This window comes from Moschus berezovskii, chromosome 2, assembly GCF_049115385.1.
Source record: "Moschus berezovskii isolate FMDL1 chromosome 2, NW_MosBer_1.0, whole genome shotgun sequence".
Taxonomy (NCBI): Eukaryota; Metazoa; Chordata; class Mammalia; order Artiodactyla; family Moschidae; genus Moschus; species Moschus berezovskii.
Window position 1 is genome coordinate 69,905,091 of NC_142461.1, and position 26,155 is coordinate 69,931,245.

Here is a 26,155-nt window from a genome sequence, read left to right on the forward strand (position 1 = left end):
TCTATTGATTGTGTCTTTTGATGTAAACATTTTTTTTCATGAGCTCCAAATTTTCTGTTTTTCTTTTTGTTTACCTGTGATTTTGGTGTCACACACACACACACACACATGCACGTGCACACACATAAATCATTGCCAAATGCAATGTTGTGAAGCTTTTCTGCTCTGTTTTCTTCTAAGATTTTTTAGTGTTAAGTTTTCAATTTAGGTCATGGTTCCATTTTGAGTTAATTTTTGTATATAGTGGAAGTGAAGTCGCTCAGTCGTGTCCTACTCTTAGCAACCCCATGGACTGCAGCCAACCAGGACCCCCATCCATGGGATTTTCCAGTCAAGAGTATTGGAGTGGGGTGCCATTGCCTTGCTTTTAGGTAAATGTCCAACTTCAGTATTTTTGTGTAGCGATATACAATTCACCCAGCATCATTTGTCAAAGAAAAAAAAGTCCTTTCTCCAGTGAATATTCTTAGAACTCTTGTCAAAAATCATTTGATCAATATGTTAAGGTTTATTTCTGGATTCTCTGTTTTATTCCGTTGTTATAATGCATGTCTGCCATCGTGCCAGTATCACACTGCTTTGACTACCATAGTTTTATAGTAAGCTTTGAAATCAGGAAAGCTGGGTCCTCAAAATTTGTTCTCCTTTTCCTAGACCGTTTTGGCTATGCACAGTCCCTTTGATTCCATGTGAAATTTAAAATGGGGTTTTCTATTCTGCAAAAATCCAACCAGTCCATTCTAAAGGAGATCAATCCTGGGTAGTCATTGGAAGGACTGATGCTAAAGCTGAAACTCCAATACTTTGGCCACCTCATGCGACAAGTTGACTCACTGGAAAAGACTCTGATGCCAGGAAAGGTTGGGGGCGGGAGGAGAAGGGGACGACAGAGAATGAGATGGCAGGATGGCATCACCGACTTTGTGGACATGAGTTTGAGTGAACTCCGGGAGTTGGTGATGGACAGGGAGGCCTGGCGTGCTGTGATTCATGGGGTCCCGGAGAGTCGGACATGACTGAGCGACTGAAATGAACTGAACTGAACTGAACTGATAATTGAAAAAAGTTATTCTTGAAATTTTCATAGGGATTTCATTGAATCTGTAGATCCCTTTGGGTAGTACTTAAATCTTAACAATATGAAGTTTTCTAACTGCTAAATATGGTATATCTTTCCACTTATTCATATTTTCTTTGATTTCTTTAAGGTTCCATGATATTTCTTCTTTAAAGTTTGATAGAACTGACCATTGAAACAATTAGATTCAGGGCTTCTTTTTGATAGGAGATTTTCAGTTACAGGCTTGCTCTTAGTGGGGATAGCTCTATTCAGGTTTTTTTTTTTTTCTTCATCACTTACTAATGGTATGTTTTATTTTTCTAGGAATTTGTACATTATCCAAATTGTTGATGTTCACACTATTCTCTTAAATCCTTTTTATTTCTGTAGAACCACTAGTAATGTCCCAGCTCCATTTTGATTTTAGTGATTTGAATGTTTTCTCTATTTTTCTAACAGTCCAACTATTTAAAGATTTGTCCATTTTGTTGATATTTCTGAAGAATAGATTTTTGTTTCAATGTTTTACTTTTTCTATTATTTATTTTATCTCTGTTCTTTTATTATCTCCTTCCTTCTTCTAGTTTTGTGTTTAGTTTTTTCTTCTTTTTCTAGTTTATTGGTTGTTGATTTGAAAGCTTTCTTTGTTCTTAATGTAACTGCTGACATTTATAAATTTCTCCCCAGCACTGCTTTCACTGTCCCCAATATATTTTAGAGGTATCCTCATTTTAATTTATATCTAAGTTTATTTTACTTTCCCTCATGATTTCTTCCTTGTTCCATTAATTTTTAAAGAATGTGCTGTCTCATTTCCACAGATTTTTGAATCTTAAAGTGTTTCTTCTGTTATTGATTTTTTAACTTTATCCCATTTTGATCACAGAACATATTTTGTATGGCATCTACATTTTTAAATCCATTGAGATTAGATTTGTGAACTAACATATAGCCTGTTTTGAAAAATGCCCTATCTACATTTGAATAGAACATTGTTCTCTTATTTTTGGTAGATTGTTCTGTTAGAAGTAGGCGGGTGACTGTGTTGTTCTAGTATTCTGCTTATTTATTTATCTTCTATCTGGTTTTTCAATCCGTTGTTGTGAGCGGAATGTTCAAGTTTCCAGTTATTATTGCAGAGATACCTAATTTCTTTTAATTCTATTGATTTTTCTTCATATATTTTGATTGTCTATTATTACACGTATAAATGTTTATAATTGTTGTATCTTCTTGAATTGAGCCATCTGTTAATATATAATGTCTTTTGCAAGCTTTTTTGATTTAAGTATATTTTAAATATTAGTAGAGTCACAGATGCTCTCTTTTGGTTACTGTTTGCAGGAAATATCTTCGCTCTTTTGGCTTTAAATTCTTATCTTTGTATTGAAAGTGAGTCCTAGAGATAAAATATACTGATTATATACTTTTATCCATTTTGATAATCTTGTCTTTCAGAATTTAATTCATTTACATTTAACTATAAATTTAAATTATAACATTTTTACTGAAAAGCAAAGGCTCCTGTCATTTTGTGTGTATTTGCGGCCTATGAGGCTCATTATTTTTGTTGCTCTTCATTTCCTGCATTAATCTTCTTTTGTGTTTAGTTGATATTTTATAGTGAAATATTTAAATATCTTTCTTATTTCCTTTTGTGTATATTCTATAGCTAATTCTTTGTAGTCACTGTGGGGAGTACATTTAGCATCCTTAAAGTTATAGCAGTCAATATGAATTTATACTAGCTTACTTCAATAACATACAAATTGCTGCTTCTATATAGCTTCACTTCCCTACTCCTTTTAGTTGTTGATGTCACAAAATTATATATTTACATATTATGTGTCCAGAAACAAACTATTTTAATGCATTAATATCTTAAATTATGTAGAAAATAAAATGTGGAGTTACAAACCAGTTTACAATAATATTAGCTTTTAGACTAATACATTATTTTTAAATGTATTAACCTACTATATAATGTAGAAAACCAAAAAAAAAAAAAATGAAGTTACAAACCATTGCTACAATAACTATAGATTTTATAATTTTCTATGTATTTACCTTTATTGAAATCTTTATTTCTTCTTACAGCTTTGAGTTACAGTCCAGTGTCCATTCATTTCAACATGTAAGGCTCTCTTTCAGAATTTATTGCAGAACATTTTAACACTATTGTGTTCCTTTAGCTTTTATTTACCTGGGGATGTCTTAATGTCTCTCTCACCTTTGAAGGATGGTTTTTCTGGATATTGACTTTATGGTTGAGCTTTTAAAAAAAATTGTTTTTTGCACTTTGAATATATCACCCTACTGCTTTCTGGCCTCCAATTCACCTGGTAAGAAATCTGCTGATAATATTATTGAAAAAATTTGCATTTCAATTATTTTACTCTTCAACTCCAGAATTTCATTTTGATTTCTTTGTATGTTTTCTGTCTTCTTATTGATATTTATATTTTGTTTATATATTCCCTTTTTCACATTTTCCATGTCTTCCATTAGCTGCATGAGTATGTATAAAATTGTTGTTTAAAAATCTTTGGCTACTTGATCTTCCACCAGAATTTTTTAGAAACAGTTACTACAGTCCCTTTGTCGAGACAGTTATTGTTGGTTTACTTTTCATTTACCTTTGAATAGGTCACAATTCCCAGTCCCATTTTATGCCTTTTTACCTTTCGTTGGTAATTATTCATTTAAATGTTCAGTTCAGGTCAGTTCAGTCTCTCAGTCGTGTCCGACTCTCCGTGACCCCATGAATCTCAGCTAAATGTAGTAGTGTGATAATTCTGGAAACCAGATTATCCTCCTTTCCCAAAGTTTGCTGGGGGATTTTTGTTTTGTTTTGTTTCTGATTGTTGTAGGCTAGCTGAGCTGAAGATCACTGATGTATAAGTTTATGAGTTTTTCAGATCTTTTCTGATTCTGTGCTTTCCCCTGGGAATGAAGGTGTCAATCTTCAATGTCTGGCTCCCAAAATGGACGGTGGGGGGAGAATGAAAAGAAAAGGCAAGGGTGGAAGATGCTAGCCCTTTAAATATCACTAGAAGTCACATCAGCCAAAAGAAGGGGAGCTTGCAACCCTAGAGGTAGGTATAACAAAGACCCCACATCTTTGTCTGTACCTCTATGATCAGAAGCAGCAATCAGTAATAAGAACACTGATCGCTAATAGTTGGAAGATAGGGTCCTTTTAGTTCACTCTGGCTTCTGCAAGATTCTCCTGGAATATATGCACTGCTTTCTGCCCCAGCTTGCTTGAGGTGTGAGGGATGGGTAGCTGGTACTGTACTAAGAGTTGAAACTGACTAATATTTTCTATAATTTGCTATCCAAACCTTCCCCTGGAAGTTACTAGCCTTAATGACTCCAAGGTTTCAAAATATTTATATCAGACAGATTCTGCCAGTACAATCATCATCTGGGTGGGGTGATTTTCTATTCATCCTGCATTTATGACTTAAATAGTAACACAATGTATTTTAGAAATGAATGGAAATGTTAAAAAGGAAATTAAAGTTTTATGCATTCTTGAGATAGCTCGCTTTATGTGTTACCTTGACTGGGTGAAGGGATTCTCAAATAGGTGGTAGAACAGTATTTCTTTGTATGTCTGTGAGTGTGCCTCTGGAAGAGATTAGCATTTGAGAGAGACTGAATAAAGACCACCAATGTAGGTGGGTAGTAGCTAGTCCAATGAGGGTCTAAATAGAACAAAAAAGCAAGAGAAGAGTGGATTTGCTCTTTTCGTTTGAGTTGGGGTGTCTCTTTTCCTGCCCTCAGATATTAGTCCTCTTGGTTCTTGGCACATCAGACTGAGACTGAATGATACCTACTAGTATTCCTTGTTCTCTATCTCTATCTTTCCATTTCCCTCCCTCTCTCTTCTCTCTAGATAGATAGATAATAGAAAATTGGCCTTGTTTCTCTAGAAAACACTTAAAAAGACAATATAGCTCGCACTATCTTTCTATATTAAATATTTTAAATCAGACTTGATGAATGTTTATGTCAATTATAAACCTACTGATTAAAAGGTTATTATAAATCCTTTAATACAATTTTACACTTTTGTAATGGCTATAAGATATTCTTTTATGCAATATGAAGTTGAAGGAAATGGCAACTCCAGTATTCTTGCCTGGAAAATCCCATGAAGAGAGAGGAGCCTGGTGGGCTATAGGCCATGGTGTCACAAAGAGTTAGACACGACTGAGTGACTGAGCATGCATGCATGCATAGTTGTATAAACCAAGTTAAAAATTACTTATGTGAAAAGTCACTATGTTCAAAAGTCACTGTTGAAGTACTGCTATTTCTTATGCTTCCAAAGGCTTTGTGGTTGAATTCCTAAGAAGCCAAGTCCATGTGGTCTCTGGTGCTTTTTAAAATTCCTGCTTCCATGTGTTGAACCCATTAGAGCCTTGCTTAGAGGCAAGAAGACAATTATAACTTCTTCCTCTCTTCTATTTTATAGAAAATTTTTGCTTTCATTTTTAGAGCAGCATGGTGCTAAAATTTAGATTTCTAAGGAAAGGGAAGTTTTCACTTAAACCTTGAGATAAATCTAGATACCTTATTATAATTTTATTTATTTTTTTTTTTTTTATTTCTAAAAAAGAATTTTATTAAAAAAGCACAAATGCAAAGAAATGAACAGAGGAAAATTTATGCGTCGAACCTGGACTGGTCACTTATGATAATATACATGCTACAATTCCATTCTCCCCAATCATTCCACCTTCACCCTCTCCCACAGAGTCCCAAAGACTGTTCTAAATGCCTATGTCTCTTTTGCAGTCTCTTATACAGGGTTCAGGTTACCATTTTTCTAAATTCCATATATATGCGTTAATATACAGTATTGATGTTCTTCTTTCTGGCTTACTTCACTCAGTATAATTGGCTCCAATTTCATCCACCTCATTAAAACTGATTCAAATGCATTCTTTTTGATGGCTGAGAAATACTCCATTGTGTATATGTACCAAAGCTTTCTTATCCATTCATCTGCAGATGGACATCTAGGTTGCTTCCATGTCCTGGCTATTATAAACAGTGCTGCAATGAACATTGGAGTACATGTGTCTCTTTCAATTCTGGTTTCCTCGGTGTGTATGCCCAGGAGTGCGATCGCTGGATCATATGGCAGTTCTATTTCCAGTTTTCTGAGGAATCTCCACACTGTTCTCCATAGTGGCTGTACTAGTTTGCATTCCCACCAACAGTGTAAGAGGGTTCCCTTCTCTCCACACCCTCTCCAGCACTTATTGCATGTAGACTTTTGGATAGCAGCCATTCTGACTGGTGTGAAATGGTATCTCATTGTGGTTTTGATTTGCATTTCTCTGATGATGAGGGATGTTGAGCATTTTTTCATGTGTTTATTAGCCATCTTTATGTCTTCTTTGGAGAAATGTCTGTTTAGTTCTTTGGCCCATTTTTTGATTGGGTCACTTAGTTTTCTGGAATTAAGCTGCAGGAGCTGCTTGTATAATTTGGAGATTAATCCTTTATCAGTTGCTTCATTTGCTATTATTTTCTCCCATTCTGAAGGCTGTCTTCTCACCTTGCTTAGAGTTTCCTTTGCTGTGCAGAAGCTTTTGATTTTAATTAGGTCCCATTTGTTTATTTTTGCTTTTATTTCCAATATTCTGGGAGGTGGGTCTTGGAGGATCCTGCTGTGATTTATGTCGGAGAGTGTTTTGCCTACGTTCTCCTCTAGGAGTTTTATAGTTTCTGGTCTTACATTTAGATCTTTAATCCATTTTGAGTTTATTTTGGTGTATGGTGTTAGGAAGTGTTCTAGTTTCATTCTTTTACAAGTGGCTGACCAGTTTTCCCAGCACCACTTGTTAAAGAGACTGTCTTTTCTCCATTTTATATATATATATAATTTTAAAAGAAAGAATTTAACTTTTGTGATTATGGACATTTAATATAATTAATAGTTCCTTGTATAATGATGTATCTGATGTTATAAGACAAAAGAATGCTAAATAATGACAGGATTTAGCTATTCCTGGGTTCAAGGACTTTATATCATTTCAAATTAGCCTGAATTCCAATTCTATTGCTAACAAAATTTCAACCCCAATAAACACATACCAGTCTACAGAGATCTCAAAGTTTCAGGTTATTTTTGAGCTTATAACCCATCAGTAGAATTCTCTCTCTCTTTTTGTTCCACAATAATTTTATGAGACAGTCAATGATAGGCCAGTCTCCAAGCATTGCTAGAAAATATTCATGCACACACACATACAGCTGCAGTTCCATATATAAAATATCACAAGAAAATAATCATTTTCCTTATGTCACACACAAAAAAAACTGTACCAAAAAAGAGCATTAAATAGTTAATTTAGCTTGATAAAATCTTTGGAATCTAAGTAAATATAAAGTTAGCTGTTTTCTAGAATGTTGCATAAAACTGCACTCTTTATGCTCCTACAATATTCTCCATGGCAGTCAGCCAGACAGAACCTTTGGAACACTGAAAACTCATCTTGGAGCTATTGAAGTTTATTCTTGCCCATTCTGAAAAATTGGCTGATATTGATAATTGTTATAAAAAGTCTACCCCATGAGTCTCATAGGCTGCCAAGAATGTAATTGAGCTGAAATGGAAGGCTGGTATTAAGCTTGCATCTGGTTCTGAGTCAAGGAGCCCTCACTCTTTGACTAGCATCAAGGGAAGCTGCCTTCATTTGGGGAAAACAGATGGAACGATTTCACTATAATGGAGTTCATTTTGAGAAACTGTCCCAGCTTGTCCAAACTAATGGCAAGTTGGATAGGATTTCAAATAAATAATAAACACCTGTAGGAGTTGAAGTTACTAGCCCTGGCTCAAAAAAAAAAAAAAAAAACCAACCAAAAACAAATTAGAAATGATTTATTAGGCATCTACAATGCATGCATCATGATTCCACTCATGATTTTACCAAACATGATAAAATAATATAATAATATTATAATACTATATTATCATTATATATAATAATATAATAATAATAATAATATTCTTAAAATGGAATCAAGTATATCCTGTTGTTCCCAACACAACCATTTTCCTGTATATCTTCTCAATTTTCTCTCATGATGCGTTCAAGAGTAGCAAATGTATACATTTAATCAAGGATTTTGAATCTCTTGAAATTTCAACTTGACAATGTACTTCAGCAACAAAATTCAATAGTCATTGTTTCTATTATATATCAGGCAATACCTAGTCTATGTACTAAAGATACAAAACATCCTCACTCATTTAGTTCAGAGTTCAGTGGGAGATATAGGCAAATAAAACTATTTCAGTACAAAGAGTACAGTGATTAAGAGTAAAGCCATTCAGTATCGACTAAAGGTAGCAATTCAGTTCAGTTCAGTTCAGTTCAGTCGCTCAGTCGTGTCCGACTCTCCGCGACCCCATGAATCACAGCACGCCAGGCCTCCCTGTCCATCACCAACTCCCGGAGTACACTCAAACTCATGTCCACAGAGTCGGTGATGCCATCCAGCCATCTCATTCTCCGTCGTCCCCTTCTCCTCCCGCCCCCAACCTTTCCCAGCATCAGAGTCTTTTCCAGTGAGTCAACTCGTCGCATGAGGTGGCCAAAGTATTGCAGTTTCAGCTTTAGCATCAGTCCCTCCAATGAACATCCAGGATTGATCTCCTTTAGAATGGACTGGTTGGATCTCCTTGCAGTATAAGGGACTCTCAAGAGTCTTCTCCAACACCACAGTTCAAAAGCATCGATTCTTTGGCGATCAGCCTTCTTCACAGTCCAACTCTCACAACCATAGATGACCACGGGAAAAACCATTGCCTTGACTAGACGGACCTTGGTTGGCAAAGTAATGTCTCTGCTTTTTAATATACGATCAAGGTTGGTCATAACTTTCCTTCCAAGGAGCAAGCGTCTTTTAATTTCATGGCTGCAATCAGCATCTGCAGTGATTTTGGAGCCCAAAAAAACAAAGTCTGACACTGTTTCCACTGTTTTTCCATCTATTTCCCATGAAGTGATGGGACCAGATGCCATGATCTTTGTTTTCTGAATGTTGAGCTTCAAACCAACCTTTTCACTCTCCTCTTTCACTTTCATCAAGAGGCTTTTGAGTTCCTCTTCACTTTCTGCCATAAGGGTAGTGTCATCTGCATATCTGAGGTTATTGATATTTCTCCCAGCAATCTTGACATTAGCCACATTTAATGCAAAACTCTAAGCCAAATTGAGATATACTTTAACTATAAAATCTATACTGCATTTTGAAGACAGTATAAAAATTATAAGATACGTCATTTTTAATATTGATTTTTAATACTGATTCCATGTCAAAATGTTATTTGGGATATACTGCATTAAACAAAATAAATTAATTCAATGAATTTCACCCCCTGTTAACTTTTTCAATGTGTTCTTTAGAAAATTTATGAATTAAATCACATTTGTACTCAGATTTTTGTTGCACAGCACTGGTATATATACTAGACCTTCTGTCTTCAAAATTCATTCTGTGAGACAGGCAAGTACTAGTTTTTCTGGGTTATTTTGTTTGTTTTGCTTCAGTTTCCTTATGTATAAGATGAGGCTGATAATAATTACAGTTGTTTACTCAATAAGGTTTTTGGGAGAAGTAAGTGAACCAAAAAATCTAAAAGGTAACTATTATTAAACACACAAACATTAAGTAAGCACATAAAAAGAGCACCTATCAGGTCAGAAGAAGTGAACTCCAAGATGAATTTGAAAGAGAAAAAAAAAATTATGGTTTCATCAAAGCTTCATAGAATGTCAGAAAACTGTCTGACAGTTATCCTCTATAGGAGGATAATAGAGACAATATGAATAAAATCATAAAACTTGAACTAGCCGTAGTCCATTGCAGGAACTGAAAATGGTTTTCAAGGTGTAAGACTGCAAACTTCCTGTAAGCAGTGGTGGGAAGAAACACTGAAAAGCCAGGTCATTGCACTGCCCAAAACTATTCTAAAGAACACATGGAATTAGGTTGCTGTTCAATCACTCAGTCGTGTCCACCTCTTTGGGACCCCATGGACTGCAGCTCTCCAGGCTTCCCTGTCCTTCACAATCTCCCAGAACTTGCTCAAACTCATGTCCATTGAGTGGTGATGCCATCCAACCATTTTGTCCTCTGTTGTTGCCTTCCTGCCTTCAAACTTTCCCAGCTTCAGGGTCTTTTCTAATGAGTTGGCTCTAAGCAACAGGTGGAAAAAGAACTGGAGCTTCAGCTTCAGCATCAGTCCTTCCAATGAATATTCAGGACTGATTTCCTTTAGAATTGACTGGTTGGATCTCCTTGCAGTACAAGGGACTCTCAAGAGGCTTCTCCAACACCACAGTTCAAAAGCATCAATTCTTCAGCATTCAGCCTTCTTTATGGTCCAACTGTCATGTCCATACATGACTACTGGAAAAACCATAGGTTTGACTAGCTGGACCTTTGTTGGCAAAGTAATGTCTCTTTTTTAATATGTTGTCTAGGTTTGTCATACCTCTTCTTCCAAGGAGCAACTGGCTTTTAATTTCATGTCTGTAGTCACCATCTGCACTGATTTTGGAGCCCAAGAAGATGAAGTCTGTCACTGTTTCCATTGTTTCCCCATCTATTTGTCATGAAGTGATGGGACCAGATGCCATGATCTTTGCTTCCTTAATGTTGAGTTTCAAGCCAACTTTTTCACTCTCCTCTTTCACTTTCATCAAGAGTATCTTTAGTTCATCTTTGCTTTCTGCCATAAAGGTGGTGTCATCTGCATATCTAATATTATTGATATTTTCCTCTGTAATCTTGATTCTGCTTGTGCTTCATCCAGTCTGGCATTTCACATGGTGTACTCTGCATATTGTGGCTCAGAGGTTAAAGCATCTGCCTCCAATGCGGGAGACCCGGGTTCGATCCCTGGGTTGGGAAGATCCCCTGGAGAAGGAAACGGTAACCCACTCCAGTATTCTTGCCTGGAGAATCCCATGGACAGAGAAGCCTGGTAGGCTACAGTCCACGGGGTCGCAAAGAGTCGGACACGACTGAGCGACGGAACGGAACGGAACTCTGCATATAAGTTAAATAAGCAAGGTGACAATACACAGCCTTGATATACTCCTTTTTCAATTTTGAACCAGTCCATTTTTCCATGTCCAGTTCTAACTGTTGCTTTTTGACCTGCATACAGATTTCTCAGGCGACAGGTAAGGTGGTCTGGTGTGCCCATTTCTTAAATAATTTTCCACAATTTGTTGTGAACCACTCAGTCAAAGGTTTTAACGTAGTCAATGAAGCAGAAGTAGAGGTTTTTCTGGAATTCTCTTGCTTTTTCTAAGATCTAATGGATGTTGGCAATTTGATTACTGGTTCCTCTGCCTTTTCTAACCCAGCTTGAACATCTGGGGGTTCTTGCTTCACACAGTGTTGAAGCCTTTTAAAACTTTGAGTGTTGAAAAACTTTGAGAATTACTTTGCTAGCATGTGAATGAGTACAATTTGTGGTAGTTTGAACATTCTTTGGCACTGCCCTTCTTGGGACTTGAAATTAGGAATTCCTTCTATGAAATTAACTGTATTGTTTAAGGTTAAAGCCAAAGGAAATATACAAAGAGAATAAATGAAATTGGAGTAAGTGATGTCACGTAGGAGATTACTAAGTTATTAATAAAATAATTTTTAAGGAGAAAGGCATATTTTCTTCTTCCCCACTCTAAACTCTCACAGCTTTTGATAGCTAGAGAGTTGTCCTTTTCTATTAAATGAGTCTATTAAGCCAACAAGCCTCTAAAACTTGTGTTCACTTAATATACCCATAGTAAGCCAGGTTATGAAAATAAATTATGAATTTCATAAACTGGACATGCCAACCAAAATAAATATCAATGCTCGGGTTCTATTACAATATTGGATAGCCACCCACACTCATAAGACATTTGTAATTTATAAAACAAAATCAGTCTGAGAGGTCTACCTTCCAGGTGTAAGAGAAAAGTTTGGAAGCTCTCAGGAAAAGGCTCCTCTTGTATTAGAGATATAAGAAAGGTTAAAAGGTAAACTGAAGCACATTAATTTTTTTATTTTTTCAAAGGTCTATTTAAGGTCCAATTCAAACTGGACAATGTCAAACCAAAAATGCTTAGGCACTCCCTGCTGACAGAAGTTAGGGAAAAGATTTTAATAGAGAAGACACAGAAGAAAAACAAATATATTATTTGATTGGCTATAGCTTAAGCAGGTGACTTATTTGGAAAATCCTAGCAGGCAGTTTGTGATTGGTTGTTCTTTAGTTTTGTTTTTTTCGGGTTTTGGTGCATTGATTCTGGCTTAGGTTTTGGTTTGCTTAGTAGGCATCCAAAACATTACAGCCACTTTAGTCTAAGGATTTCCTTGTTTAATTAATTAACAATAGTTGCAGTGATATGTCATAAGAACAATAAAGTAGTAAGAAAGGAGACTGTTCTGGGAAGAATTATGGTGGACTAATATATTGATATAACATTATAAAAAGTGAAATGAACAAATATGTATATGTATAGTATATTCTAAATTGGTGATTGAATAACCCATAACTATAAGCAACCAGCAATAATATCTGAAATAATTTTTAAACTTTGATCTGCATCCCTTATTTTCTCCCCAGTAAGATTCACTGGTTTGTCTTCAATGTCTTAAACAGCTAGATACAAACAGCACAGCTGTGCCAACATTCGAGGACAATACCAAAGTGTACATCCCAGTCTCAGAGTAGGTACCCGCCCTAAATATTTCTCTGTAGTGTGTTATTAACAAACTTCTCAATCTGCTCTACTCCACCTCTTTGATACACCTTATCTCAGTGTTGAATGTGCCATTGGAAGACCAGCAGCTTTGCCTTATGTAAGGCATGATCTTCCTCCCATGACAGAAGTGTTCTGAGCAGTGTCATTGACAGACCATATTTATTACTCACTCATGGTTCAACACCACAAACTTCCTTCCATGTACTTTCTTTATGCAAAATTTTATACTTTAGGCTCTTTTGGGTTTAGAAATTAATCAACACAATCAGCATTAATTTGGGCATTTTATTTATTTATTTATTTTTGGCCACATAATACAGCTTGTGGGATCTTAGTTCCCTGACCAGGGATCAAACCCAGGTCCATGGCAGTGAAAGTGCAGCGTCTCAACAACTGGATCACCAGAGAATTCCCAACATTTAATTTCGAAAAAAATAAAATGTTAACTGAGATGCACCTTCAGATCAGTGAGAACAAAAAGGAAAGAAAAATTTAGAAGTAAATAAAATGTAAAAGTAAGTAAATATTGGACTTCTCTGGTGGTTCAGATGGTAAAGAATCTGTCTGCAATGCAAGAGACCCCAGTTAAATCCCTGGGTTGAGAAGATCCCCTGGAGAAGGAAATGGCTACACACTCCAGTATTCTTGCCTGGAGAATTCCATGGACAAAGGAGCCTGGCTGGCTATAGTCCATGGGATCACAGAGCAAATATTACACTAAATCATCAATATTATTCAGAACTTAAGGTCGTAGGGATCTATATTTTTACTGACCATTTATTAATATTAAACTGCAAACATAACTATTGAGACTGGAAAGGAGAGAATGGCATACCACATTTTGAAAACAATGGGTGCTGTAAAGAAGAATGCAGAAATGGCCTCAGTGCTGAAAGAGCAGATTGGGGAAACACTCAAATAAACAGTGATGGAATGTGACAGAAGCTATTAAAATCCAAATCCACACAAACATTTACATTTTTTCTCATCTGGACACAGTTTCTTCTTCTAGTCTGAACTGCAATTACAACTAGTGGGCTTCAACCCTCTCAACCAGTGCCCAGTGAGAGAGGCACATTTACACTTTCAAACATTTGGGCCATCCACTTGTTCATATGCTATGGTTTGATGCCCAGAATATTATTCTCTGCCACGAAATCTTGGTCCAAGATGAAACTGGAAAAAGATGGTGCAGTGACAGGATGATAAATGAAGTTCACCAAGATGAGAGCTTGGGTTTTACTCAAATTCTTGGCTACAGAAACAGATTTACCAACATGTCTGCCCCCAAACAGGTTCTTCTATAAGGTTTTAAAATTAAACATCTAATAACCACATTGTATCAAAGGACAAAAGACAAGGCCTCTCTTTTTGTTTGTGAGTTCAGTTCAGTTCAGTTCAGTCGCTCAGTCGTGTCCGACTCTCCGCTGTGAGTAGACATTCAAATTCAAAATTCTCCTTTAGAAAAGAGGACTTATATAAATAAGAATTCTGTTTGCTTGCTGCAGTGATAAAAACTTTCATATTTTGAAAAGTCCCAATTAAAGTACACACTTGTTTGTTGTTGTTTAATCACTAAGTCATATCTGACTCTTTTGCGACTACTTGGGCTGCAGCCCAACAGGTTCCTCTGTCTGTGAGATGTTCCAGGCAACAACACTGGAGTAGCTTGCCATTTCCTTTTCTAGGGAATCTTCCTGACTCAGAAATCAAACCCATGTCTCCTGCACTGGCAAGCAGATTCTTACCACTGAGCCACCAGGGAAGCCCTAAAGTACAAACTAGGTTGCAACAATTCTTAGTGAGGTTTCTTTCCCTTCAATCTAGATTTGTTACACTTTAAATTTAATTAATCCCAGCGCATGTATATTCAATAAAATGTACAGACTTTAACTGATATCTAAGAGTTTAAGAATCTATCTTTTAAGTAAAATCTAAAGGAGCTAACTTTTCTTTAAAAATAATTCCATTCTGTGATTGAAGAACTTTTAAAAGGATGTTAATTCTTTGAACAAAGTGTTAGGTAGTTAGAATAGGAAACAAGAGTCCAAAATGGCGGTGGCTAAAAGACAAGGAAGGGAAAAGCCCACGAAAATAGAACAAAGGAAGGTCAAAGGAAGGTCCAAGGACCAGAGGGAGGACCTCAGGTAGAACAAACAGCACTCCTGGCTAGCCCAATTTACATAGGGAAGGCCCAGGGGGAAGGAAAAAACATATAAAAAGAGGAGCCAAAGGGCTCTCTCTCTCTCTCCGGAGCTCTGGCGCACTCCTCCACTCTCTTCTCTTTGCGTCTGTGGGTTGGCATGCCCTCACGCTTCAAGGATGAATTCTCCTGCTATCTTCTAAATAAAATAGAGCTGTAACACTGATTTGTCTAAGAGCTGTAACACAGTTTGTCCAAGACCCGAGAGCTGTGACTCGCCAAGGACTTTAATATCTGTCGCTCCAAATCTTTATTGTGACGAGACAGAACCAAGGAGCATACAAAAGATAAAATTAAAGTCAAAAAGGTTTTAGTTGTAGTAGTAGAGAGGCAGCGCTTTCTAACCAGCAGACCTTTAAAACTGACTATGCTTTAAATTCACACAGTACAAAATAGCGATCAGTAAATCTGTCTTGTGTTTTCATTACCTCAGTCATATACCAAACAGTTATCTAAAATTTAATCAACAATGTCCCTAGATTAAACTGAATTTGAAAACTTATTTTAGCCATGAAGTCAAGATAGAAGAGTATGTGGGCCCTCCCTGCCCCTAGAGACTTGTGGATGACTGCAGTGGGGACTTGAAGATGAGAAGCATAGATGGTGGTATCTTTCAAATAAGCAAAGGTTTTCACAATTCTCTGCTGGGAATAAACCACAGACTAGGAAACAGTTTGACAGCTATTAAAACCAGGGCTCTGCAGTTGGAGACAGCTTTGCAATTGGGAGAGGTCTGCTTTCCATGACTGACTATAATATGGTTCAAGTCAAAGAGAAAGAAGATCCCTAGAACTCTATCAAGAATGATGCTTTCACAAGAACCATGATGGCAGCAAGAAAGGTACCAGTAGCCATGGTTGGGTCAGCAGCAATGGGTGCCATCCTCCTGGCTTTAGTGGAAGGAGTTGATATCTTATTGACAAGATTTGCCTCTGCACAACTTTCTAATGGTGCTCTGTTAGCTGAAGGCCCATCCAAGTTGCCTTCAGCCCAGTTACTATCTTCACCTTTTGGAGACTATCAACAGTATCAATAGGACTTCTTTCCCAGGATTACTTTAATTAAATGAGGAAAGGACATCAGATCTATTTTTAAAACCACAGGTGAGAAAACCATGGCCAAATAGGCCAAGAAGAGACATTTAGCACCTATTCTCTTTAAAGGAACAGGAATCGGGGAGGTCTTAAAAGATAATACACTTATGTATTCACACTTAGATTGCATATGTGATTGAAATAAATGTTTTAAATCTTTAAAAGGAAATACAGTAAGTGCTTAGAAGATGAAGGACCAAATGGCAAACAGCAATGAACTGTTTAAGTGTTTCCTTGGGGACTTCTCTGCCTGGTTTTGTTCTGTTAGACAAACAATAAAAAAACTAACAACAACAACAAAAAACCTCCTGGAAATTGCTCTTTTTTAAAAAACAAACAAGCACAAAAAACCTTACTTGAGAATAATTTTAATTTGAAAGTAAAGTTAGCCTTTCCTTACCATCTTCTAATATTTTTTAAAGACATAAATTTATATTTCATTTTTCTTTACATAATTTTCTTGATTCTCATCTTTTTTTTTCCAAATTCTTCCAACATCCATTTAGCAAACCTGGAACATAGCATTCAAATAAGGCACTGACTCTGTTATCTCAGTTTATATTTTTAATCTCTCCTGACTGCTAAGGGTTATAATTTCTGTTTCGCAAGGCTCTGTTAGGGTACAAATTGTTCTATATAATAATCCTTACTAAGAAGCCAAAAGTCAACACTTCAAATGTCATTATTCTCATTTTGACATAAAACTTCTCATTAAAAATGTCGTGTGTCCCTCAGTTTGCCATATTAAAGTGCAGCAGTTCTGTTCACTAAATCCTAATATAATAGCAAGTTTCAGAGTCTATTCCCTGATGATTTTTAAATGAGTTACTTCATGTGGGATTTAGTTTGTGTGTTGTGTGGGCATAGTATGCACATGTGTGACTAAGCATGTATGTATTATGCTTTCTGTTCCTTGCTACCAATGCTGTCTATACTTCTGTTTTTCTTCTTTAACATCATACTAAATTTTCCCCAGGTTTTCCAAGTTTCTGAGGAAACTTGGAAACATTTTATAGGAAAGCTAGATACCTCCTCAGGATAATAACTGAAATTTAAGAAAATGAATGGAGCAGAGAGATTAACTGTAATCAATATTCCCTATGGGCCAGGTACTTTCCACATATATGTCATTATTTTAATATCACAAACTTTTTTAGGAGGATAATGCTATCACCATTTTCTTGATTAGTAAAAGTATCTGGAGTGATCCACTAACCTGCCCTTAGTAATAATGATATTTAGTGAAGAAACCAACTTCTCAATTTCTAGACAAAAATCTTTATGTTTTAGTGCTGCATCATATGTTTCAAGACTATATGTAAATTACTAATTATATAAATAGTTAAAAAGTCAGATTTTAGAAAACTAAAGTTTTAATAGATAGCCTTTTCAGTTTTTAACAAATGTAACTGAGAAACCTGTATGCAGGTCAGGAAGCAACAGTTAGAACTGGACATGGAACAATAGACTGGTTCCAAATAGGAAAAGAAATACGTCAAGGCTGTATATTGTCACCCTGCTTATTTAACTTCTATGCAGAGTATATCATGAGGAACACTGGGCTAGAAGAAGCACAAGCTGGAATCAAGATTGCTGGGAGAAAAATCAATAACCTCAGATATGCAGATGACACCATGCTTATGGCAGAAAGTGAAGAGGAACTAAAAAGACTCTTGATGAAAGTGAAAGAGGAGAGTGAAAAGGTTGGCTTGAAGCTCAACATTGAGAAAACAAACTCCAAAATCACTGCAGATGCTGATTGCAGCCATGAAATTAAAAGACGCTTACTCCTTGAAAGGAAAGTTATGACCAACCTAGATAGCATATTAAAAAGCAGAGACATTACTTTGCCAACAAAGGTCCGTCTAGTCAAGGCTATGGTTTTTCCAATGGTCATGTATGAATGTGAGAGTTGGACTGTGCAGAAAGCTGATCGCCGAAGAATTGATGCTTTTGAACTGTGGTGTTAGAGAAGACTCTTGAGAGTCCCTTGGACTTCAAGGAAATCCAACCAGTCCATTCTAAAGGAGATCAGTCCTGGGTGTTCATTGGAAAGACTGATGCTAAAGCTGAAACTCCAATACTTTGGCCACCTCATGCGAAGAGTTGACTCACTGGAAAAGACTCTGATGCTGGGAGGGATTGGGGGTGGGAGGCGAAGGGGACGACAGAGAATGAGATGGCTGGATGACATCACCGACTTGATGGACATGGGTTTGAGTGAACTCCCAGAGTTGGTGATGGACAGGGAGGCCTGGCGTACTGTGATTTATGTGGTTGCAAAGAGTCGGACACAACTGAGCGACTGAACTGAACGGAATACTATTTATATTATTCTATCATCTGAAATTTTAATTTTACTATAAATTATTAACACTATAGATAGAACTACATTAGGTTTATTATAGGACACTTTTATAAGAAAGTTTTGGCAACAATCTTCAAAAACTGAAATGTTATTATTGATACATCAATTGAGTATGTTTCTAATATCATTTGGGGACTATTCATATTCCTAGACATGTTGTTTATAAGAAGTTTCCACCAAACATATATCAGTCTCTGTTCTCAAGAATACTGCAGCTGCTGCTGCTAAGTCACTTCAGTCGTGTCCGACTCTGTGTGACCCCATAGACGGAAGCCCACCAGGCTCCCCCGTCCCTGGGATTCTCCAGACAAGAACACTGGAGTGGGTTGCCATTTCCTTCTCCAATGTGTGAAAGTGGAAAGTGAAAAGTGAAAGTGAAGTCGCTCAGTCGTGTCCGACCCTTAGCGACCCCACGGACTGCAGCCTACCAGGCTCCTCCATCCATGGGATTTTCTAGGCAATAGTACTGGAGTGGCTTGCCATTGCCTTCTCCGCTCAAGAATACTAGCTTCTATTAAATGTTATCTGGTTCTCCAAATTATGGGTTTCATGATTTTAAAAGTTCAGGAATATCACATTATAATTCCCATCTTAAACAAATCAAAATGCATTTTAAAGAAACTTAAAAGTTCCTGATAAATAAAGATCCATGTGGACTGTTATTTCCACACAGTTTGTAATGCATAGATCTATTCTTTTTTTATAAAGGAAGAAAATAATTAAATTGGGATTTGGAAATGAACACTTTGTTGATATGGATCACAAACGATGTCTTTCATACTTTTAAATTAGTCTTTACTTAAATAGTAAAGGTGAATTTTTAAAAAATAAGGTTAATCATGGTTACCAATAATGGAATTTGGCATCAAGTGTCTTCAGAAGCAAAGCAAATTAGAAAGTAAACTAATGGGGGAACCATAGTGTTTGATTCAAGGCAAACTCAAAACCTATAGATATATCAACTATAAAATAAAAATGTTCTGCTTATTATTTCTCACTTTCCATTTCAATACATTTAGCATTTCCTCAAATCCTAACACATAATTTACCATACTTGAGCAAGAATATTCAACTATTTTCATTAATCTTTACATTCTGTAATAACATTTTGCCACAGGACAATTGATTTCAATAACTTTTGTTCCCCTTGGTGTGAAAAATATACTAGAACCTTCAAAATGTGGCATTTCCACTTCCTTTATCTGTTCTCATTTTTAGTCATATTTTAATATATAGGTTTACTGCAAAGTTCATATTTCACAATAAGATAATCATACTATTTAAAGAATAATCAACATAGCTATTGGCAAAGCTAAAGAAGTTAACTGCTGAATATATGAAGGCATGTTACTGCAACCTAGAAAGAGTCAAGTGCAATTTTTACATGTATGACAGGGAAAAGGTACAGTGAATATTAAATAATACCTATTCCTTGTTTAAGATTCCTTGAACCTTTTCTCCTTCAAGATTGGGCCCAAAACATATTGTAGATTACATTGGTAGATTACATTGGTGACCTGTCCTCTTTAGAACAAGTAAAGGATAACAAGCGCACAGAATGGTTAAAGAGAAGACAACAGAGTACTTAATAAAGTGGTGCATAGGAACACATACCTCTTCCTCTTGAGATTGTGAAAACTCCTGTGCATGGATCAACACTGCACAAAGATGAAGGCCACTGTAACCACTGTACTCTCTAGGATACTCTATCCCCTTCTAGCCACACTCCTACTCATGGGGCAAGGATTCCATGGCCAAGGGTGTACCAGTTATCCATTGGTAATATACCCATCTGAAGCCCACACCTTCCCAGGACTCTAAGAAAGTTTTACCAGATCCTTGTTTCAGAGCCTAGGAGAATTCATTCCTTGGGTCTTTCCTCCTTTAGAATAGATTAAACCACCTAGGTGGACACTGCTGAGACTGACAAATAGTAGGGGACAAATAGTTGTTTGCAGAAGAGTGTGAACATTTTCCCCATGCAGGCTGGGGTATCCACATGTTTGTTTGAGGCTCCTAAAGGCAATAAGATGATAGGTTGGCCACATGCCAGATGCCAGGTTCTGGTTCTCCTGTGCCATTGAGCTTTGATTCAGAAATCTAAAGAGTCATAAAGTGAACGTTGCTCAGTCATGCCCAACTTTCCACGGTCCCTTGGAATTCTCCAGGACAGAATACTGGAGTGGGGAGCCGTTCCCATCTCCAGGGATCTTGCAAACCTAGGGACTGAACTCAGGTCTCTCACATTGCAGGTGGATTCTTTACCAGCTGAGCCACAAGAAGAGCCCAGAGTCATATAACTCTCAATTCAAATGTAACTTTCCAGATAATCAGGGCCACATATTTGTTAAGGTAACAGGTTGGACAGTATTTTATTTAACAATCCATCAGCATGACTTATGAATTAAACATTTATTGTGAAAAAGCATTTCCGTTTCTATTCTTGCTCCGGCCCCAAAGACACTATGATTGGTCCTGTTCTGATCACATCATTCTGGTTAATGAGAGGAGTCACACTGTATCATTTGACTCGTTTGAGAGCAACATGAATAGAACTGGACATGCAAAGTAGCCTGGAGATTAAATAGTGAGGACCTGATGGAGGCTGATTCAGGTCATGATTCAGGGACTCTGTAGAAGCATCATCAGTCAAGTACAGGCTAAGTAGATAAGAGAGCACCACTAGTTTCTATTCAATGCAAATGAGAGATGCTAGTCTGGGATCCACCAGTTTAGGAGCTCACCATTGAGACCAACAGAGAGAAAGCAAACCACAGGGAACAGGATAAAAGCACTGGAGTCCAGAGATGCCAGAGGGCGATACAATGTATGCATATTATTTCAGCAGCATGAGGTTAGGAAACCAATTACTTGCCTAGATATCATTTTATAGTGAGAGTCCAAAGAGGGACCTAGCTGACAGACTGAGCCTCTTTAATCAAGGGAGTCAGCATTGCCTAAAGGGAAGCTGAATCTACTGCATGATATGGTAATACAATAGAGTAGGTACAAATAGAACAAAATAAAGTTGTTGCACTAAACAGGAGATGATGACTCATCAGTTCAGTCGCTCAGTCATGTCCCACTCTTTGCAACCCCATGGACTACAGCACATCAGGCCTCCCTGTCCATCACCAACTCCCAGAGTTCACTCAAAATCATGTGCATCGAGTTGGTGATGCCATCCAGCCATCACATCCTCTTCCATCCCCTTCTCCTCCTGTCCCCAATCCCTCCCAGCATCAGGGCCTTTTCCAGTGAGTTAACTCTTCGCATGAGGTGGCCAAAGTATTGGAGTTTCAGCTTCAACAACAGTCCTTCCAATGAACACTCAGTACTGATCTCCTTTAGGATGGACTTTGATCCCCTTGCAGTCCAAGGGACTCTCAAGAGTCTTCTCCAGCACCACAGTACAAAAGCATCTATTCTTTAGTGCTCAGCTTTCTTTATAGTCCAACTGTCACATCTATACATGACTACTGGAAAAACCATAGCTTTGACTAGATGGACCTTTGTTGGCAAAGTAATGTCCCTGCTTTTTAATATGTTATCTAGGCTGGTCATAACTTTCCTTCCAAGGAGAAAGCATCTTTTAATTTCATGGTTGCAGTCACTATCTGCAGTGATTTTGGAGCCCCCAAAATAAAGTCTGACACTATTTCCACTGTTTCCCCATTTATTTTCCATGAAGTGATGGGGCCAGATACCATGATCTTAGTTTTCTGAATGTTGAGCTTTAAGCCAACATTTTCACTCTCCTCTTTCACTTTCATCAAGAGGCTTCTGAGTTCCTCTTCACTTTCTGCCATAAGCATGGTGTCACCTGCATATCTGAGGTTATTGGTATTTCTCCCAGCATTCTTGATTCCAGCTTGTGCTTCACCTAGCCCAGCGTTCCTCATGATGTACTCTGCATATAAGTTAAATAAGCAGGGTGACAATATACAGACTTGACACACTCATTTTCCTATTGGAAACCATTCTGTTGTTCCATGTCCAGTTCTAACTGTAGCTTCCTGACTTATGAGGACTCATAAGATGACCAAATTAATTAATGAAAAATTATATTTTCTCTTTATATTTAAGGAGTTTTCCTGGTGGCTTAGATGGTAAAGAATATGCCTGCAATGAGGGAGACATGGGTTGCCATATCACTGCTCATGTATAAATATTTCTTCATGGATAAATCACTCATTTATTTAAAGAGGTGGCTACCAGAAGTTTTATGATCTGTAACCTAAGTTCTTCCATTCTCAAAACCTCAAAACTGATTCTTCAAGTATCTTTTATGGGTTTCACTGATCTTAAAACCTAATATTCAAACACTTGAAGCATCATAATTATTTTAGCCTAAGCAAATCACATAAAATACAAATACATATCAGTACTTTGCCAAGGTTTGATGTTTACTATGCAACAGATGCCAGGCTATGTGTATGAATCTCAGAGATGAACAAGTTACATATGTGGTCTTGAAAGAAATTATAAGATAAGGTAGATAGAAACAGGATGCTATTGAAAGCACAAGAAAGCATTAAATTCTCCTTCAGAGGACTATTAATAATTTCCAAATGTGGTCTACACTGCAACTATTTCCACCTACCTGGAATTAATATACCCTGAAGGCCATTCAAGAATCATAAAATAGGTTAAACAACAATACAAAGGAATTAGACAACTTACTATGGCTTTGAGATTTCAAAACTGCTATAACACATTACAGCAGTCTGCATGACTTAAACAACAACATTTATTCAGTGCTGGAAGTCGGGAAATCCATGCTCAAGATGCCATCACCAATGTCATCAGAGAGAAGCCACTTCCTAGTTTGCAGATGGCTGTCTTAGTTTATCCTTACATGGCAAAAAACAGAAACATAAAGAGTAGCTCTCCTGTTTATTTTTACAAGGGCACTAATTGCATTCATGAGGCCCCACCCTTATGATGTAACACCAAAAGATCTCACTTCCTAATGCCATTGTACTGGAGGTTAGGATTTAAAAATATGAATTCTGGAGGAGCACAAATATTCAGTGCATACCAGGACCAAACTATTAAATACGATAAGGCTTTGTAATCAGTGTTGCAGAGGTGGACAGCCTCTATCATGGAGGACCTTGTGTGTCATACCAATAAATTTTGGCTATAATGAGGTAGGTAATGAGAAGTCAGGAGAAGAAGATTAAATCAGAAAAAGATAGAAATAATTTTATATGTGCTCATGATGAACTTATAGGCACAAGGCATATGGACTGATGAGATAAGACTTCAAGGAGAATACATAGAAGAAACAGTAGGCTAGGCAAACAGTGAATGAAGTCTGAATTGAGGTTAAAATTGGGGGATGACTCTAAGGGAATGATTCAAAGAAGTGGTGAGGAGGTAGAGCTGATTGAAACCGGATGCCATGTGCAGAGAGGAATCAGAAAAAGGGAATCATGAAGGAGCTCTGTATGATGGGCAGGTGATGGTATCATAGCTGTAGTCTAGAAAACAGCAGAAAGAGTTAGTGAGGAAGAGTAGTGAATCTAACTTTGAACATGCTGTCTGAGGTGTCTCTGTGGATGGTAAAAATCTCAATTTTTTAGTAGAAAAATAGTAAAATAAAACAAGGTGACAATTTCCAAATACTATTCAATTTGTGAAAGATAGAATGCTGCTCAGTCACTCAGTTGTGTCCTATACCTTGTGACTACATGGACTGCAGCACGCTGGGATTCCTTGCCCTTCGCCATCTCCGAGAGCTTACTCAAACTCATATCCATTGAGTCGGTGATACCATCCAACTATCTCATCCTCTGTTGTTCCCTTCTCCTCTTACCTTCAAATTTTCCCAGCATCAGGGTCTTTTCTAAGAAGTCAGGTGGCCAAAGTATCGGAGCTTCAGCTTCAGCATCAGTCCTTCCAATGAATATTCAGGGTAGATTAACTTTACAATTGACGTGTTTGATCTCCTTGCAGTCTAAGGGATTCTCAAAAGTTATCTCCAACACCACAGATGAAATACATCAATTCTTCAGCGATCGTCCTTCTTTATGGTCCAACTGTCATATCTGTACATGCCTACCAGAAAAACCACAGCTTTAACTAGATGGACATTTGTCGGCAAAGTAATGTCTCTTCTTTTTAATATGCTGTCAAGGTCGGTCATAGCTTTTCTTCCAAGGAGCAATTGTCTTTTAACTGTATGGTTGCAGTCACCATCTGCAGTGATTTTGGACCCCAAGAAAATAATGTCAGCCACTGTTTCCACTGTTTCCCCGTCTATTTGCCATGAAGTGATGGGACCAAATGCCATGATCTTCATTTTTTGAACATTTAGTTTTAAGTCAGATTTTTCATTCTCCTCTTTCACCTTAATCAGGAGGTTTTTAAATTCCTCCTTGCTTTCTGCCATAAGGGTGTTGTCATATTCATATCTGAGGTTATAGATATTTCTGCCTGCAATCTTGATTCCAGCTTGTGCTTCATCCAGTTTGGCATTTCTCATGATTTACTCTGCATATAAGTTAAATAAAGAGGGTGACAATATACAGCATTGATGAACTTCTTTCCCAATTTTGAACCAGTCTGTTATTCTATATCTGGTTCTAACTGTTGCTTTTTGACCTGCATACAGGTTTCACAGGAGGCAAGTTGGTAGTCTGGTATTCCCAACTCCTTGAGAATTTTCCACAGTTTGTTGTGATCCACACAGTTAAAGGTTTTAACATAGTCAATGAACCAGAAGTAAAACTGGAACTATCTTACTTTTCCTATGATCCAGTGGATGTTAGCAATTTGATCTCTGGTTCCTCTGTCTTTTCTAAATCCAGCTTAAACATCTAGGAGTTCTCAGTTCACATACTGTTAAAGACTTGCTTGGAGAATTTTGAGCATTACTTTACTAGAATGTGAAATACACGCAATTTTGTGGTAGTTTGAACAGTCTTTGACACTGCCCTTCTTTTGGATTGGCATGAAAACTGACCTTTTCAAGTCAAGTGGCCACTGCTGAGATATCCATAGTTGCTGGCATATTGAGTGCAGCACTTTAAGAGCACCATCTTTCAGGACTTGAAATAGCTCAGCTGGAATTCCACACCACCACTAGCTTTATTCATAGCAATGCTTTCTAAGGCCCACTTGACTTCATACCCCAGGATGTCTGCTTTCGGTGCGTGATCACACTACTGTCGTTATCTGCATCATTAAGATCTTTATTGTATAGTTCTTCTGTGTATTCTTGTCACCTTTTCTTAATATCTTCTGCATCTGTTAGGTCCATTTCATTTTGTCCTGTATTGTGCCCATTTTTGCATAATATGTTCCCTTGGTATCTAATTTTCTTGAGGAGATTTCCAGTCTTTCGCATTCTACTGTTTTCCTCTATTTCTTTGCATTGATCATTGAGGAAGGCTTTCTTATCTCTTTGCTATTCTTTGAAACTCTCAAATGGGTATATCTTTCCTTTTTTCCTTTTTCTTTTGCTTCTCTTCTTTGCTCGGCTATTTGTAAAGCCCCCTCGGACTACCATTTTGCCTTTTTGCATTTCTTTTCCTTGGGGATGGTCTTGATCCCTGTCTCCTGTACAATGTCATGAACCTCCATCCATAGTTCTTCAAGGACTCTACCAGATCTAACCCCTTGAATCTA

At 37.2% G+C, this 26,155-nt stretch overlaps 1 protein-coding gene and 1 pseudogene across 1 annotated transcript in view; one reads left to right on the forward strand and one right to left on the reverse strand.

Moving 5' to 3' along the window:
* Nucleotides 1-16,094, forward strand: part of LOC148778547 (mitochondrial import inner membrane translocase subunit Tim17-A pseudogene) — a 35,263-nt pseudogene extending 19,169 nt beyond the window's left edge.
* DPP10 (dipeptidyl peptidase like 10) overlaps nt 1-26,155 on the reverse strand; it is an 822,212-nt gene that overhangs the window by 440,379 nt on the left and 355,678 nt on the right. The window lies entirely within an intron of this gene.